The sequence below is a fragment of the Triplophysa dalaica genome, chromosome 17 (genome assembly GCF_015846415.1).
Source record: "Triplophysa dalaica isolate WHDGS20190420 chromosome 17, ASM1584641v1, whole genome shotgun sequence".
Lineage (NCBI taxonomy): Eukaryota > Metazoa > Chordata > Actinopteri > Cypriniformes > Nemacheilidae > Triplophysa > Triplophysa dalaica.
This window is the reverse complement of record NC_079558.1, coordinates 8,575,166-8,593,544: the sequence shown is the minus strand read 5'-3', so window position 1 is coordinate 8,593,544 and position 18,379 is coordinate 8,575,166. Positions and strand designations below refer to the sequence as shown.

The window sequence follows — 18,379 nt, the reverse complement described above, 5'->3', positions numbered from 1 at the left end:
ACCTGTGCCGCGGACGGCTACCACCTGGGGGGGGATCGACCACTCCTACCGTCCAAAGCACGTAAGACTTCGGCATCACTGGTGTCGAAAGCTTGCGATGTTGCGGGCCAGGCTGCCTCCTCTCTCTATGCCTTGGCCATCCTGCAGGTCCGCCAGGCCAGGGCGTTGAGAGGGCTCCACGAGGGTAAGGCCGACCCGGGTATAATGCAGGATCTCCGTGCCACCGCTGACAGCGCTCTACGGGCGACTAAGGCGGCGGCACGGGCCCTGGGTCGGACGATGTCCACGGTAGTGGTCCAGGAGAGACACCCCCGGCTATACCTTGTGCAGAAGAGTGACAGCAAGGAAGTCCGCTTTCTTGATGCACTCATCTCGCAGGGTGGGTTGTTGGTAACACCGTCGAGGACTGCGCTCAGCAGTTTTTTGACGGCGAAGCAGACAGTGGCAATTAACCACATTTTTTTCACGCCGCGACTCGGCCGCCTACAGGCCTCCGAGATCTCACGTGACGTCTGCTTCCCTGCAACCCAGGACCCTTTCGACATCGGCTCCGGTTCCTGTGCCCCCACAGGCGGCACCCCGGAAGCAGAGGTCGAGGGGGAAACCTCCACCCCGTCAGCAACCTCCTCGCGAGAAGGGACACTGACGGGAAGACCCCAGGGAGAACAACATCGGGCCCGAACCTTCACAGCCACGGCTCTGATCGGTCGGTACGGGACGACTCCTGCCTCGTCACCAAAGCCGGGCCCTTGTTAGGGCTTGGCGCCCACTTACTCACTGAGTTTTCTGTTCTCCCCGGGTTTACTTGCAGCCGATCGCACACTCCACTGGACTGTGCTCGGCGAACCGACCTCACACCCTGGCGAGGCGTGAGGTCGTACACATATACGACAGCCGTCACCACTCTCAAACCGACAGTGCGTGCCGTTGTCCCGCCAGGCAGGTAAGCAGGCGGAGCAAAAACCTTCCCTCCGGGGACTCCCCGCGACATGGTTAGCTCCGCCAGCCGACGAACCACCCCCCGTGGGAATGATGAAGCAGACCGTCCCCTTGGTCACCCTGTCACAGTCCCTGGGAGCTCGAGAGCTGCCCACACTGTCTCGCTGGCTAATGAGGGCGGTCCGTCTTGGTTACTCTATCCAGTTCGCCAGAGACTCACCCAAGTTTCGGGGCATCATCTCTCCCTCTGTCAGAGGCAGGGACGCCTCCGTACTTCGGGTAGAGGTCCCCACCCTTCTGGCAAAACAGGCATCGAGTTCGTCCCTCAAAACCAAGATGTTCAGTGGGTCACCACCCGCACTTCATCGTTCCCAAGAAAGACGGCGGGTTGCCCCCAAAGGCTGCGTACCCTGAACAGAGCACCTTCACAAGCTGCCATTCAGGGTGCTCACACAGAGGCGCGTCCTGACATCTATGAGGTGTCAGGATTGGTTCGTGGCAATCGACCTGAAGGACGCTTACTTTCATGTCTCGATCCTCCTCGACACCGGCCGTTCCCACGGTTCGCGTGCGAGAGGCGGGCATATCAGTACAGAGTCCTCCCTTTCGGTCTGTCCCTGACCGCCCTTTCTCCCTGAGAGGAGGAAGGCGAGCGGGTACTAAACTATCTCAGCGACTGGCCTATCTTGGCACACTCGCGAGATCTGTTATGTACACAAAGGGACCTGGTGCTCCGGCACCTAGGTCGATTGGGACTCCAGGTCAACCAAGAGAGGGGCAAGCTCTCCCCAGTGCAGAGCATCCTCTTTCTCGGTATGGAACTCAGCTCTGTCACCATGTCGGCACACCTGTCCGCAGTTGTGCCCAACCAGTGTTGAACTGTCTGAAATGAACATTTTTAGGCAGACAGCGGTCCCCCTGAAACAATTCAGAGGCTCCTGGGACACATGGCGTCCTCGCGGGCTAATACCCCTCGAGTTGATGCACATGACACCGCTCCAACACTGGTTTCAGAGTCGAGTTCCGAGGAGAGCGTGGCACACCGGCAGCAGGCGCATGGTGATGCCGCCCTGCTGCCGACGCACCATAACCCCTAGTCTTTATGACTTTTTCGACGGACTCAGGTCCCTCTGAGCAGGTTATGAGGCAGGTCGTGGTGACGACTGAAGTCTCCCTGCAGGGGTGCGGTGTAGTGTGCAACGGGCACGCAGGTGGGGTGTTGGACGAACCCCCGCCTGCGCTGGCATATCAATTGCCAAGAGTTGTGGGCTATGCTACTTGCACTGAGCAGGCTACGGCCTCTCGTGCGAGACATGCACGTGCTGTTCCGAGGACAGCACTATAGCTGTAGCGAATACAGATCGTCAGGGTGGCGTTCGCACACAGCAGCTAAACACAACTTGCTCGACGCCTCCTCCGGTGGAGTCAACAGGTGACTCGTTCCCTGCAGGCCACACACCCCGGGCAAACTGAACTAGACAGCCGACGTGCTTTCTCGCCAGTTTATGCCTCGTGGAGAGTGGCGACTCCACCCCCGTGCAGTCCAGCTCATTTGGAGGCTGTTCGGGTAGGCCCAGGTAAAACCTGTTCACCTCCCGTAACACCACCATTTGCCCGCTTGATAGTCCCTGCCCTCGGCACGGATATCCTTGCGCACAGCTGGCCGCGGGATGGGCGGAAGCACACCTTCCCCCCCCCAGGAGCCTTCTTGTACAGACTCTGTGCAAGGTCAGGGAGCAGGAGCACCAAGTGTTATTGGTTACACCACACCGGTCTAACCGCACTTGGCCTCAGAGCCGATGCTCTGGACAGCGACTCCCCCTGAACCATTCCCCTGACAGAGGACCTGCTCTCTCAGGGGAAGGACACGTTCTGGCATCCCAGATCAGACCTCTGGAACACCCATGTCTGGTCTCTAGACGGGACGAGAAGATCCTAAGATGGCTACTCCCCCTATACGGCTGAGACCATCACCCAGGCTAGGGCCCCATCTACTAGGCGGTTACACGCCTCTAGACGGTGCCTCTTCTCGTCCTGGTGTCTTTCTCAACGAGAAAGACCCACTGAGGTGCTTGATCAGGATTGTGTTCCCCTCCTCACGAGACTGGAGACTAACATCTCCCTTCCACACTGAAAGTGTATGTAGTCGCTATTGCCACTCATCACGACTCAGTCGGTGGAAAGTTTCTAGGGCAACACGACCTGGTCACCAGGTTCCTAAGCAGCGAGAGGGCGGAATCCGCCTCATCTCCGCTCCATACCCTCTTGGGACCCTAAGTGGTCCTGGGGAGCCTCAGGGCCCCCCAAAGAGCCCCTCGGAGGTTCCGATCTTCCTCATAGAGTAAGACGGCCCTCCTGACGGCGCTCACTTCTTTCAAGAGGGTAGGGGACCACCGAGCATCCTCCGTGTCCCTGGATTGCCTTAAACTCGGCCCTGGAAACGTTATCTTGAGACCCAGGCCCGGATGCGTGCCCAAGAAGTTCCCACTACTCCCTCCGGGGCCAAGTGGTGAACTTGCAGGCGCTCCCCATAGGGGAGGAAGACCCAACCCGATTAGTGTTGTGTCCAGTACGTACTGGACCGCACGCAGAGCTCTGAAGCTCTGACCAGCTCCGTGTCTGTTGGAGGACAGCAGAAGGGGAAGGCTGTCTCCAAACAGAGGCTGGCGCACTGGGTCGTGGACGCCGTTACGACGGCATTCCGATCTCAGAATCTCCCATGCCCATTGGCAGTGAGGGCTCACTCCACACGGAGTTTAGCCACCTCCTGGACACTGGCAGAAGCGCCTCTCTAGCAGACATCTGTAGAGCTGCGGGTTGGGCTATGCCCAAACACCTTCGCAAGGGTTAACAACCTTCGCGTAAACCCGGTGTCAGCCCACGTCCTGCGTGGCGACATGTAGGACTGGCATCCGGGGGGGCGTATGCCTGCGAAAGCACCTTTCCACCCTCTAACAGGTTGGGTCAGTGTGCTATTTACCTTTTCTTCTTACCCGAACACATCGCTAAGAAACTGGTACCTCACCAGCCTCCCTTCTTACCCAGACACTGGTTAAGAATAGGCATTCCATCCATCACCAAACAAGCACCCCCTGGGGGCTGGCTGGGCAGAGCAGCCTTCCCCCTTAGGCCGGGATACCATGTGAGCTATCACAGATAGCTCTAACCGGACCTAGTGCTACCGGACGTCTGTAACACCCCCTCCGTGGGCTGTTCCGTCTGATGTATCCTCATGAGAATGGTTCCCACTCCTGGTAACCCATGAGCTTCCCCAGGTGGGCCTCCACCTCGCGGTTAACTACTCAGTCCGCACGTTCCATGCGTTCTCCTCCAAGGACGAGACCATACCTATATCCACCATATTCCTCCCCACGGGTAGGAGGTGGCCTCTGTAGCGCTTCTCTGATTAAGAGTCGCGCTTACCCGGTGTAAACTGATCTGGATGGCCTCTCGCCTATAGAGAGCTAAGGCCCCGTCCGTGAAAGTTACCGGTCAGGGCTGTACCCATCTTTCTCCAAGAAAGCTCTGGAACCCCCCGACCACCACACTGGAAGGTTACAGTCTCACGAAAGCTTCGAGATGACACGCCCAGGCTTGTTACCGTCGCTTCGCTAGAGATTGTGACGCGATACAGCGTTGTGGCGTTTTCCATAGGCAACCCCATCTGTCGTTCTCGACACAACGTCGAGAGACCGACAGAAAGGGAACGTCTTGGTTACGTATGTAACCTCAGTTCCCTGATGGAGGGAACGAGACGTTGTGTCCCTTATGCCACGAACACGTATCGTATTCTGCTGCAGTTTGAGAGGTCTCAGGCTCTTCAGAACAAAGGTAAGTGAATGCTGCACGCCGGCCTCCTTTTATACCGGATTTCCGGGGGCGGAGCCCGGCATGCAAATTGCATTCGCCAAATTTCATTGGCCTTTTCTATAGTAGTCAGAGTTGATTGGTTCTCAAGGGCGAACCCCATCTGTCGTTCTCGACACAACGTCTCGTTCCCTCCATCAGGGAACTGAGGTTACATACGTAACCAAGACGTTATTTGCAAATGTGGCAATCATAAGATTCGAGCGTCGTAAGGCAACACGACGAACCTTTTTAACCACCTCAATATAAAAGGGACTGAAAGAGTATGCCGACAGTCAAATTATAAAGGGATCCCACGCGAGTAAATCAGGTACAACCAACTGCTCAAAGTCGTGGATCCACGTTACGAAATACCCAGCCAAAAATATTTATCCTCCACGCCCATTCCACAGCTTTACTCCGAGTGCCGCAACAAGATGAAAAACAAAATTCAAAATGTAAAGTTTTTTGCTAACAGCTGATTTATGGTCTTGCACTTGCATTAAATATTAACTTGATTAAAATATTCTTCATAATATAAATGGTAAAGAGTATATTTTTATATGGGGACTTAGTTTGGCTGTATTGAAGCCCCTTTAATTTGCAAAATAGTCTTAAAACCAACTTGAAGAAGAACCGCGATAAAATCGTGAATCGTGATCTATCTGGAAAAAATCGTGATTTGAATTTTTTTTCTAGACCGCCCACCCCTAAATGCAGCTATACACATTTGATGCACACCTAGTTAAAATGGTTAGAAACATCCCCATTAAAACATTAACATGTGCGCACAGAGGAAGTCCTCGCTTTTCTGCGGCGTGGTGGTTTCGTATCCTGCTTTGTTGTCACAGCAACGGAAGGTTGGGTTTTGCCTTTGATCTTTGAAAGAGGTAGCGTGCAGCACCAGGATCCTTTTAAAAAGCTACAACTGTCCTAAGAAAAGCACGGAGCCAACAAACTTCTTCCCTTACAGGAGAGCGGCCAAGACTGAGGTTTGCTATGAAGTCAATGCTATAATGATAAAATGTAACAATTTTAAACAATCTTGTATAGTAACAGACTGGCAACTAAATTTACCCGCTAGCATCCAGCTGCTTTTCATTCTTTTCTGATAATGTTTTAAAAAATATTTTCTTTGATGAATACATGAACAGAATATATTAGAAGATAGAACATAGCTTCTAAACAAAAAATAATCCATGTTATTTTATCCTATGATACACATAACCTTTTGAACAAAAAGCTAAGAATTTTAATTCAAAGAATTAGAAAAATGATCATGGTCATCATCAACCGTCAAAGTCCGGTTCCAATACTTAAGAACACAAGTACAGAAAACACATTAAAAGTACCCCAATGTGTTCTTGATATCAAGAATGCATCACATGCAAATGCATACCGATCCCGCTTGGTTTCCCAGAAGTCATTGTGGTGCATCCATCTGAGTTCACTCTTCCGAGGCAGCCTCGCAAGACAGGTCTCCACAAGAACACATGTCCTTCCTTGGAATTGAGAAACGGCCTATATTTGTTTTGGGATGTTTAGGGAGCTTTCCTGTAGCTCAGTGGTAAGAGCATTGTGTAACAACGCAAGGTTGTGGGTTCGATCCCAGAGGATTGCATATACCCATGTAAAATGTATAGGATGAAGCAATGTAAGTCGCTTTGGATAAAAGCATCTGCCAAATGCCCAAAAATGTAAAATGTAAATCCAGAAAAGCCGTACCCTTTCAGAAAATGTTTAACATCCCCCCCTACCACAAAACAATAAAAACAAAGATTTCCTTAAATGAAAGAAAATTCTGTCAATAGCGTGGAAAGAGTTCAACTGCTGTATTTGCGCAAAAGCACTGGGAAGAGTTTTGCATCTTATTTCTGTGTTCATTACTGACAATTTACTTCAACCACACTATGTAAGCAACGTTTCTCAGAATGTCACTCTACCTGTGACTAAATCATCTTGAACCATCTAAAGGTCTTTTGTAACCCTAACCAATCTAGCTTACATTAGGTCCCACATTCCACTGTAAAATGTTTTGTTTAATTAAGCAAGACATTCACATTACCAAGGGATAAGATCTAGTTCACAAAAACAGAAAGAATTAAGATATTAACTCAGGAAGGAACTAATTACTTAGGAAGGAATGCAGGCTGCGTAGCTTCAGTTTGCAGGGCTGAATTATTCTTCTGGGATGGTTTATGGTAATTATGCATTTGCGACCATTACGGAATTACAGAAAATGACTTGCCTTTTTTGAGAAACAGAAATTAAAGAAATGATTTTGATGGACGGGAATCCAAATAGACTTTCATTCAAGGCCATGTAAGGGAATGGAAGCAGAGTGAGCTTCTACTGACTGGTTTGCTTGTCTTCTTGCTGTTGGTATTTCATCTGGGTTAAAGTTGAAGCTATCATGTAGTGCTTGGAATTTCATCTTTGTTCCTATCTTATTATCCTAATCCCTCCTACAGGAACTGTAACCTTTCAAGGTGGGGGAGGGGTAGCGGGGGGTGTGGCTACACCTGTACAGGTAAGAATGATTGTAGTCATGTGCAGGCAGGATTTGAAGATTAAGAAGTTAAAGCATTGAGAAAGAGTGGGCTTGATATGATTGTACAACAATACAAATGTGTCAAACTGCTGGGAGACTTATATGCACGGTTATCAGTCAGCTTGTCTGTTAGCCTTAGTGACCACCTTTTATTCTAAACCCTAATTTGATTGGCTTTCGCAACATCTTTGGACACAGTAAGGAAAGTTTTTTTTTTATTTACTGTACTTAGTTTCTACATAATTTATTATTAAAATATTATTATTATTGTTCTCTTCTGTTCAATCTGCAAACCTATTGTTATGGTTGTGCCTACTTCTGATATCCCCGCACTTAAAACAAAAAAAAACTGTGGCTGGTCTATTTACATACAAAACAAATTGAAAACTTGAAAAATGAATTCCTGCGTATTTTTGTCTTAGCAGAAAAACTCTTAAATCAAGATTCTTAAACTTAAGCTATTGAGCCTTGTTTTCGGAAACAAATTATCGAAATTTCAAGTCATAGTTCATCAAAAAAAAAAAGAAAATTCTGTAATCATTTGCTCACCCTATTGTCATTTCAAACCTGTACGAATTTCTTTCTTTTGCAGAACATGAAAGAAGATATTTCGAAGAATGTTGGTAACCAAACAAGAGCGATACCCATTCACTTCCATTGTATGAACACAAAACCAATGCAAGCGGATGGGTACCGCAGTAGTTCGGTTACCAACATTCCTCAAACATCTTCTAAACAAATTCTTTTGTGTTCTGCAGAAGAAAGTCATACACATTTGACATGACAAGAGAATAAAGAAATGATAAACAATTCCAATTTTAAGTGGATATGCTTTGAAATAGGAGTAAAATATCTACCGCTGACGTATCCCAAATAAACTTGAATAAGTATATTACTATACCTGTTTATCCTAGCACCTGCCTGACTTTTAAACTTCTTTTTATAATTAAAATCAACCCGACCCTTTACTTTTATGTAATAAAAAAGAAATTGCTCTTTCTACAGTCCTTCTAATGCCTGCTTGCTCTCTGTCAACATGAGCAGACATCTCCCTTACTGGTGATTGGCTACAAATTTGTTTTGGTACTCGGCCAGACCGTCTTTGAAAAAGTGTTCACCCTGTCTTTAATAATTTCTTTATATTTGTACTAGGGAACAAAATTAAACTCATTTTTTCAGTGTATACATTCTTTAAACATGATTATATAGAGTAAGCCATTTTCTTCAGAAACATAATTCTTATTTGACAGTAATATAGGTTTTGGCCATAGCAGCCATCCCTAAGAGATCTTCTGTGCTCGTTTGCAGGTGTGGTGGCAGGTGCATCATGCAGTACTGTGACGGATCCATAATCAAGCTAATTAAACAAAACTGATTAAACAATACAGACTCTAATGTGTCTCAGAAACACAGACGGCCCAGTGTGCCTATCCGGCTCATTATCCTACCCTTCCATCCCCACCAACAGAAACAAACAAACACTCATTTCATCATTTTTACCATTAATGCAAATACAAGCCCTACTGCATGTCTGACACTAATAACAACACTTACGACCGAGAACTAAACAACATCCAGATCAACTTTCCTCGTCGATTTAAACCACAATATCTTAAACCTCACTACAGTGATGTTATTTGACAATTTTTGGCACTGTGTTCTACATGATTTCAACAAGCAAAATTGGTAAATCCTCTTGGATTATTATTAAATGAAGAACAGATGTCACAAACTACGAAATCAACCCCCGAGGGAAAAAAACACACAAATTCATTATACTACCAAACACAGCACACGCAAAATTATTTCCGTCTGTTGAGAGTAATGTCTTTAAATGTTCAAACATTGTGTTGCGGGCTGGGATATAAACTATTTGAGTAATTGTTCATCATTACTGTACTTAAATATTATTTTGCATAATTTGTGCTTTACTTAGGTACTATTAAAAATGCTTGTACTCTTAATTAGTTTTCCAAAGAAGAAAAAAAGTAGAAAGAACACATTTTATGACTTACTGTAAATCTTTCGGTAATTGGTAACATTCTTCAAAATATCTTCTTTTAAAAAAAGAAGATCACCAACTGAATGGGTAACTTTATAATTTGCTGTCAAATATATCACTTTAGTCATTAAAAATAAAGCATTAGTAGTTACCCTGAAGGACAAAAAGTGATTTTGTGTGATTTTCCACACGCTGTAAAATAAAGACAGTAACACATCCATTAACATGTGAAACAGAAATACAGCAAACAAACATCATTAGTGTCTCTGTCTGTGAGCCTCATGCTGGGAGCTCCCCAGGAAGTCTCCACATCCATCTCTAATCCACTTATAAACTTACAGACAGTAAGTTTCCCCCACACACGCAACCACTTCAATGCACACACAAACCCACAGGCTACATGAGACTACACATAAGCTTTCGGTGTTACTACACACCGTGTTAAGCGGACATAAGCATGTTAACCTTTTAGATTTTTATATAGATTTTTGTATGAGGCTTGTTTCACATCAGACAGTTTATTCTTGTGAACAGCAAACTCAAAATGCGTCAAAATATAGGTATGTTTTTAACCTGCCTGTATTTGATGGCATTAAAGTAATTTATGCAGACAATTTTAGCTAAATCTACACTTTTTTTCCTGCAACAATATGCTAACGTATAAGGGATGGAAATGATCGCATCTTCACTGCTTTTACTGTATTTCCTTGATAATCATTCATGTTTCTCAGTGTGTAAGTCCTTTTTATAGTGAAGCTGAAGATGCTTAAAGAACAAGAGCTATTCACAATGTAGATATCCTGGGAGGCAATGCGTGAGGCCTGTAAATGAAGCGTATGACATATAAAATATGTGTCTGGGGGATTATAATCACAGGGCCACTTACATTTTTGAGTGAGCAATTCATATCAGCACCACAACGTGGATAGCAAACCAGCATGAAATCTTTGCTTTCCACAAACTTTCCATGGCACGAATAGTTTAGAGTTCACAATCGCCATCGGCCGAGATGCCACAACTGTCAAAGATCACGAGCACTAAAATGCATTCACATACTAGGGAAAGGCAATATAGCCACAAATATTAATTAATTAATAATAATCATAAAAACATACAATATTTATATTATATAAATATTTATATAACATTATATAGCATAAAATACTTGGAATCCCCAATATAGCTACTAAGAAATTATGAATATATATATAATAATAATAACATAAATTATAGAATACTTCTATGATATTTTATTATGATATTTTTAATATATTATGTTTTTAATATAAAATCATAATAATATAAATGATACAATAATGGTGAAATTACGTGAACTTCTTCAATGAGACTTTGAACTTTGCACCTCCCGGCCATTTTTGCAACTGGAGTTAAACAGAAATGCTATTAAAACGATTGCAAAACTACTCAGATACCTATCAGTTCACCCCATCACTGTTATTTTCATATCCATAACTAGAACGTTTAAAAGGTAACAGTTTTGCAAAAATAGCCCTTCAGTCCTCTTCAAAGGGATAAAGTGAGTTCTTTTGTGGAGCCTGTCCGTCCTTTACATCCTGCACAATTTGTTTAATAATGCTGGCAACGTTGAAGGGGAGTGTGAAAGGAACGGGACACCCACCATTCCTCCTGCTCTATTTACCCAATTTCCTGTATTAACGTTAGGCCCGTAGGAAATCCTGACAAGCTTTGCAGGGAAACAGAGCAAAAGAAGCAGAGCAACGAAACATGTGGTGTCTACAGACGCTCTATGGGCTATTTTTTATTCCAGGAAACCATTCACTGATTTAGGAGAGGCATATTGCGGAAACTAGAAAAATCAATGTAGACACTGAGCATACAAACCTTGGAGACAGAAACACTTAACACATGTGTATGCTGCTCTGCTGCATACATCTGAGACAAGAGCCCCGGGACAGTACGTACTGTACTGTTCCCTTCTACACGTCTTTTAACTTTTCTATTTCTCCCGTGTGGGGGATGGTAAACAAGATATGTGAGAGTATGTATGCTGGAGAGTTTACATTTTGCCTACACTCAAAGCAACTGGAACTCATTTGTTTTCAATGGGAGTTGGTGAAATTCAGCTTTATAAGTAAATTGGTGAAGCATCTACATGTCTAAACAATGCTAATAAGCTGTGATGCAATGCAAAAAACTGTTTTTAAAAGTTATTAAGAATTAAAACAAACATTAAGAATGCCTAATAGTGACCAACAGAAGAGCAATTCTATGACCTTCAGTGCTAAAAAGCTATCAGTGTTAATAGGGCTGAAGGGTTGTTGAGGATATGAAAGTGGTAAATGATCCAAGGCGCATGCCAAAATAATACAACATAGTGCATTGATCTCCCTCAAACCATGGGTGTATTGTGGACTTTGGTAATTCACAAAATTCCAGCAATTGCTTGGTTTTATTTAGTTGAAATAAAATCATTTCTAGAATCATTATGGAATTTGGAGATGGAAAGGTAGAAAGACACAAAGAGAGAGATTTCTGGATAAAAAGTAAATAAATAAAACATAGAGAATATATAGTGGCATGTTCCATCAACAATATACTTATATTTTATATATATTTTAATATATACAATTTCATATATTTCAGTCAGTTACTACATTCTTCAATTGATGCATTGAATGTTCATTGTCGCATTATTGTAAAGTGATGCATATTAAAACTACGCGTAATTATTTTACTGCAATTCTAATAATACAATTCTAATTGTAAACTTTAAATATTAAAACTGTTTAAAATAAAATGTAATGTTTAAAATAAAACACTTAAAATGTTAAATATTAAATAAATAAAATAAGTTTGATAACAAAAAAAATAATGAAACAAAAGGTTTAAATTAAATACATTTTATCATTTTATTACCAAGTTAAAAAAAACCCACTAAAATCTTTAACTGGCTCTTCAGCACTGAAAGTGTGTTGACCTTTTTATTTTTCTGACTACAAGGGCAAGCAGCTAGGCAGTTTCTTGAGCGAGATCTTTCTCCAATCTTAAAACACTCTCGTTTCGGGGTGCCTCAAGGAACGAGAGGAGGGGGAAGTTACGGAAAAGCAATATCCCGCACAGATCTCCCCGCATACTTCACTCTCCCTCAGCTTGCTTAAAGTTCAGCGGGCCTTGGTGGCGTCACAGCAGGTGTAATTTATGAAGTGTCAAGAATGTTGGGCTGAAACTGAAAAATACACTGTAAACTCCCGCTCCCCCACTACCCCTCTAACCCCAAAGCGTGAAGCCCCATAACACAGGTAGAGGGCCTCTTATCCCGTAAAGTCCCCCATGTTAAATACATTTCACATTTGGCTCTGGTTTCTCTTCTGCAACACCAATTGCAGAATTCCACAGAAAAAAAGAAAGCTCACAGCTACCAAGACCTGTAAAGCTGGTGAGCAGTTGTGTGTTATGTATTGGATTCTGATGCTTCAATACAGTTTCTTGCTTTCCAATAAGACTTTATTAGTATAAGAGCTTCAAATAGATCTGGTTGACCAGCTACGCTTCGAGGTCTAACTGCCTGTCTAACAGGAATAACATGAAAGCTGGTTCACATAGATTGGTTCAACACTTTTTTCTGCTGGAGACATGTGTGCTCTTCACATGCTGCTGCTGACTGAACTAAAAATGTTCCCTCAAACATCTGTGCAATGCACTGGATGGCTGGTATTCTGGTCTGATGTTTTTTTCTAAACCCCCGGACTGAAGCCGGGATAATACTACAGCTACGCTATGTTTCGATATGGGCCGTCCGGTTTTGAATGAGAGAGAACAGGGAAACCCACTTTCGACACAGCTGAGATTCAGTACAGCCGAATCTAGTTGCAGACAGGTGGTGCAGAAAATCCACATCCTAATCCAATGAAACAGCAATTCGTTTTCAGCGTGAGACCCTGGTATAGGACATCTGTCATGCTGTGATTTCCCGCTGCAAAGACGTATTGAATGAACTAAATGAATACAAAGCAACGTTCGCAAGTCTAGACTAAAAGGGTGTTGAATTCCATTTGGAGGCTGTATAAACTCACGTTCATGGGAAGAGGCAAATTTCCAGACCCGACGTACAGTAAGCTGGAATTCAGGGAATGTTTGTATCCCATTAGGTAAAAATGGTAAGGCTGGATGTCATTTATATCAGCGCCCTTCTTAAAGAACACATTTTTCCCAGACAACCGGACAACTAGACCCTATTTGGATATATTCGCTCTCAAAGCCAAGATAGTTGTGTTTGGAAGTAGATAGCACTATGTTAGCTGTGGTTTTTAAAGGCAGAGCACCTAAAAAAATCTGTCATCCTTTATTCCCCCTCGAGTCGTTTAAAATATGTATGTGAATCTTCCTTCTGTGGAACGGGAAAGAAGATAAGAAATGACTCAGTGGTTTTGTGTCGATACAAAGGAAGTCAATGAGGCCCAAAGTTGTTTGGTTACCAACGCTCTTGGTAAAAATGTCATATTTGTGTTCTGAGAAAGTAAAATGAGTCTTATAAGTTTGTAATGACATGAGGGTGAGAAAATGCTGAAATTTATAACAGTACACAGCATCGTGATTCTGGGACAGTCTCTCATCTTCTCAGATCTGTGGGAATTTTACTTTTCTTAGATCAAAACCAGCGCACTCCCAAAATCTGTTTGTGATTCCTAAAAATGTAATTACTTGAGTTATAATATGCAGTGCTACTCTCAAAACTAACCAAACTCTTTGTGTGGGACTAGAAGGATGTGTCCTAAGCCAAGTTCAGCAAGGAGATTGGATTTATTCAGGAAGGGAACACCACAGAACCTACCAGTGTCCTGTTGTGTGTTGTCTCTGGTTAATGAGTTCCCCAGGCCTGGGATCTCTGGAACTGTAGGCCGCCACCCTGCGAGAAATAAACAGAAGATCAATCAGAGGGGATATAGATGCAGGAGGGGAAAAGAACCACATGAGGAAAACAAACAGGCAGAGCAAAACAGCAAAAATGCTAATGAAGGCCCCCTCTAAAAGACATTCTCCTCTTCACAAACCCCTGCCTGCATTGGATCCCTTCCCTCGGTCCTGATGGAAGCTAATCGTCCATGCCTCAATACCAACCCCGCAGCGAATCGAAAAACTGTCTGTTAAGCACGGCTGCACCCTTTCTAAAAACATTGTATTCTTCTTTTTAAGTGTGGGGTGGGATATTTTCTTCTGCTCCTGTTATCTTTCTGAATTTCAGTGGCTGCAACAGGTAATAACATGTACATTCCTGAAATGTCTCAAATCAATGCATCATTGTCGTTTCAGAATTATAAGGCAACGCTAACAACCCTGGAGCAAAAAGAACTATGCAGTTGAGTTACTGCCAAAAAATACATATACTCAAAAACACATTCCTACATGGTTGAACGAACTAGCGAAGCTAATCGGCAGATCTGAACGTTTGGGGTTAATCTTGTTATGTAATTAGATTTTAAGAAGTTCTTTGTTGGAGGGAAGGAGGATTGGAATTGGGGGGACTAATGATGTCATAATGCTTCGAGTTGAAAGAATAAGGATGACCCCAGATGCCACACACAGGCCGAGCCAAAAAAAGAGAAAATCTGGGCTTGGCGAGTGTGTTAATAGTAGCAGAGATGCAAGACTGAGGACAGGCTTTCGACATGCCGAGTTTGTGCCTGATTAGCTGAGGTCAGAGATCAGCCCATCTGTTTGCTCAGAGGAGTTATTACAAACTCCCTCACTGGGAGAGACGCGTGACAACGGATGCTGAACGTGTTTAATCCTACAAAAGCACAATGCTGGTCTATCGTACATTGATGTGTACAGAACCAAATACAGATATCAGAAATGTTACAGAATAGCATGTTTACATCTTCTGGGCTTGTTAAAACAAACTCAGAGCAATGTTTAGATTTCAAAGTCTGTTTGTTGTTCAAATTCTTCGGTTCGGCTATTAAAAAGTGTCACTGGATTTCCTGTTCTTTCAGCATGTGGCAAGCTAATACTATGGTTTTCTGAACTGTGTGACCACCACCATAGTACATTTTAAAAGGATGAAAAAATAAGTATATAATAGTATACGTGGATTAATGACTAGTATTGCATATTAGGGGGGTAATAATATTTGGAGGGAGATATTCTTCTTCAACAGGAATGTTTATTTAAATCTACAACGAATAGTTCAAATGCAAAAGTCTATATAAAAATGCTACAAAGCTTTGACAAGATCTATTTGCTCATTGAGAAGTACCACTTCCACCTTAAAAAATTGTAGTCTTACATTAGCTGTGCAATTCAAGTTATTCAATAATGACACAACCTGTATTGGACTCTTACACACATTCTTCGCCTTTATGCTTATCAAAAACACAAAGTTATGTACTGTGAACGGTCAGTTCTCTATGTTTGCACTGTACATGTGGCAGAATTGACAATAAAGCAGACTTTGACTTAGATAAGGTGAGCCTTAACTAGTGCTAGTTTCATTTTTTTCTCTCATTTGGTGTGAAACACACTTCAAAGAGTTCTCAGTTCTTTATTTTTGAGAACCACTCTACAGCGGTTGCTTGAATGGATGTCTTTGTGTATTAAGAAGACGCGAAAGATTGGTTTTAAAGACCAACGTCTTTAATGAAACATCAATTTAATTCCTTGCTGAAATTGTACGAATGTTTAAATTTGGACGTATTAAGCAGCTACTGCTGAAATTGACTTTTAACGTAATAAAAGAATGACTGAAGCGTGGCACATTGTCTATTTAACAGAGCAGTGTAGTATGGCAGATCTTGAGAAGGTTTAGCTTCCTCTGGGGAGAGCGAGGGGGAAAACGCAGGGCTCTCTTTAAAAGGTCCCGGTCTCAAATTGCCAATAGAATCCCTGTTTTAATTACAGCTCTGGCATGGCTTCCCACTAGATATAGATAACAGATCTAAAGCCACTGAGTTGAAAGCCAGCAGTATTAGCTCTCTGATCGCTGAAATAAATCCACATGCTGTGACTCCATCAGGGGGTATAGGTGTATATTTATCTGACATTCAGATTCATCTGGTTTCTCTGTTCCACCACGTCCACGTACAGATATGATATAGGACTCAATATAGGCAACTGTGCCTTTAGTTTTATTCTAAAACTTGTGTTTGTTTTTCTGGAGTTGTTTAAGAAAAGCTTTCAAATTACGGGAGCACTTGGTTAAAAGTAACTGAAAATGACTTTGAGTTTGACTTTATTTGATTTCATATTTTGTCCAACGCACATACATACATACATTTAAACAAAAACAATTTTATTCTTTTTTTATTCTTTTTACAAGTATGGATGTTCAATGCATTTTTCAGTACTATATGATGTTTATGTACTGTATGCAAGCTGACTAATGCATGTGGCTTCTTTTAGCCTGTGTAAACATCTACATGCCCTTCCCATTTTTTTGTTTAGAGCATGCATACTTCAATTCTGCATTTTAATTTTTTGAGAACAAAAGCAGCAGGATGTTACATACATGCACAGAAAATGTCTATTACCTAAACAAGTACATAATAAAATCACATAAACCGCAACGCTGCTATCTGTATGAAACCATGTCTCTTTATATTTTGTGATTTTTTGCCATAAATAATAATTATTTGTCTGTCACTGGGTTTTGAAATTATCTAACCAAATAACGGCATTCAAGAGGTGCTCGTCAACTTTGAAAACCACAGTGTTTAATTCTGTATGTATGTTCTCTGAAGGTCATCTATTGAAACTATTCACGGATTCATTTGGACCATTTTAAAACTCCCATGTCTCATATACCAAAAATGTACCGAGCGACATAAACAACATAACACACTTCCTGAAACATGGCTGCAAATCCTCACCACAAACAACAGCTTTCACATAAACACACACACGCACCCACACAGACACACACACACACACACACATTCAGTCTATAACAGACATTCACTGACAGCCAATCAAATGCTTGAATTTTAGAAGATTGCCGGCATGTGCAGTCAGCAGTTGGGAAGTACCTTGTATAAAAGCGCTCTGTCTGTTCCTTTCCATGTCATTTGCCTGACATATTCCGAATCCAGAACCTCAAATAATTAAATTGGAATTGTAAAAAACGGTGCCAAATCGAGCACTTCAGTATTTACAAGCAGAAACTGGCTTCATTCAGACTGGAAGCACATAGAGTACCATTTCTTGATGTGGAGCATCTGGTCACAACCGTAGCAAAATGACTTCCGTGCCAATGCCACACGGACATTACATTTCCCCAAAATTGAAGTAGCACAAACACTGTTAGAGTTGTGCTCAATTGTTTTCAGCGAATCACTGTCCTAGTCATTGATTTGCTTTAAAACTGAATCTTTACAGTATATCATAACTCAGAAATGTTCATGGATGTAACACTTAACCACAAGTCTATGAAAACAAGAGTTCAAGACCGAGTTTAACCTTTGGAACATACTGTATACTGTATAAGGTCAGGAAACCATGAGAAATGCCTGAGATGTTCCTCTTCAAAGACTAGAATAGCTTGCATTAAATCATAAGAGTGAGTGAGCACATCAATAATTCATTTGATTTCAGTGTTCACGGATTCGTTTCATAACTTGAAACTACATCACATGTAAAATAAGAGCAGATGAGAACAGAATGCTCGTCTGTTGTCTAAAAGCCGATGCAGGTATTGCTTAACTATCGTTTAAGAATGCAGTTTGTAGATCCTCAGAGTTTTGATCTAAAGCGTGTGGCCCCCGCTGCTCTACGGGACGCCCTTCAGAACCCTGTGTGATGGGAGAACAACTAATGCGCGACCTCCAGCGGGAAGCGTAAAGTAGATATATAGATAGACAGAGAGCAACAAGCTTCTCTTGTTCTGGATAAGACCCCTCCACTTTTCTCTCTTTTTGGGTCCATCCCAAGCTCCCACGGCCAGGGGCCACAAGCACTTTGGATCGTTCAAACACAAACACGAACGCTCCTCGGGGACGCCAGCGCACGGCACACATCCTGTAGATGACTCTTTCAAAAACATAGCTGGTTTGTTTGGTCTAAACGCT

General features: G+C 43.0%; 1 protein-coding gene across 2 annotated transcripts in view; it reads right to left on the bottom strand.

Annotated features, from left to right (window-relative positions):
- thrab (thyroid hormone receptor alpha b) overlaps positions 1-18,379 on the bottom strand; it is a 127,658-nt gene that overhangs the window by 58,613 nt on the left and 50,666 nt on the right. For both annotated transcript variants that reach the window (XM_056770525.1, XM_056770523.1), the window contains exon 3: positions 14,152-14,226. The gene's annotated coding sequence lies outside the window, so the exon portion shown is untranslated. The remainder of the gene's footprint in view (positions 1-14,151; positions 14,227-18,379) is intronic.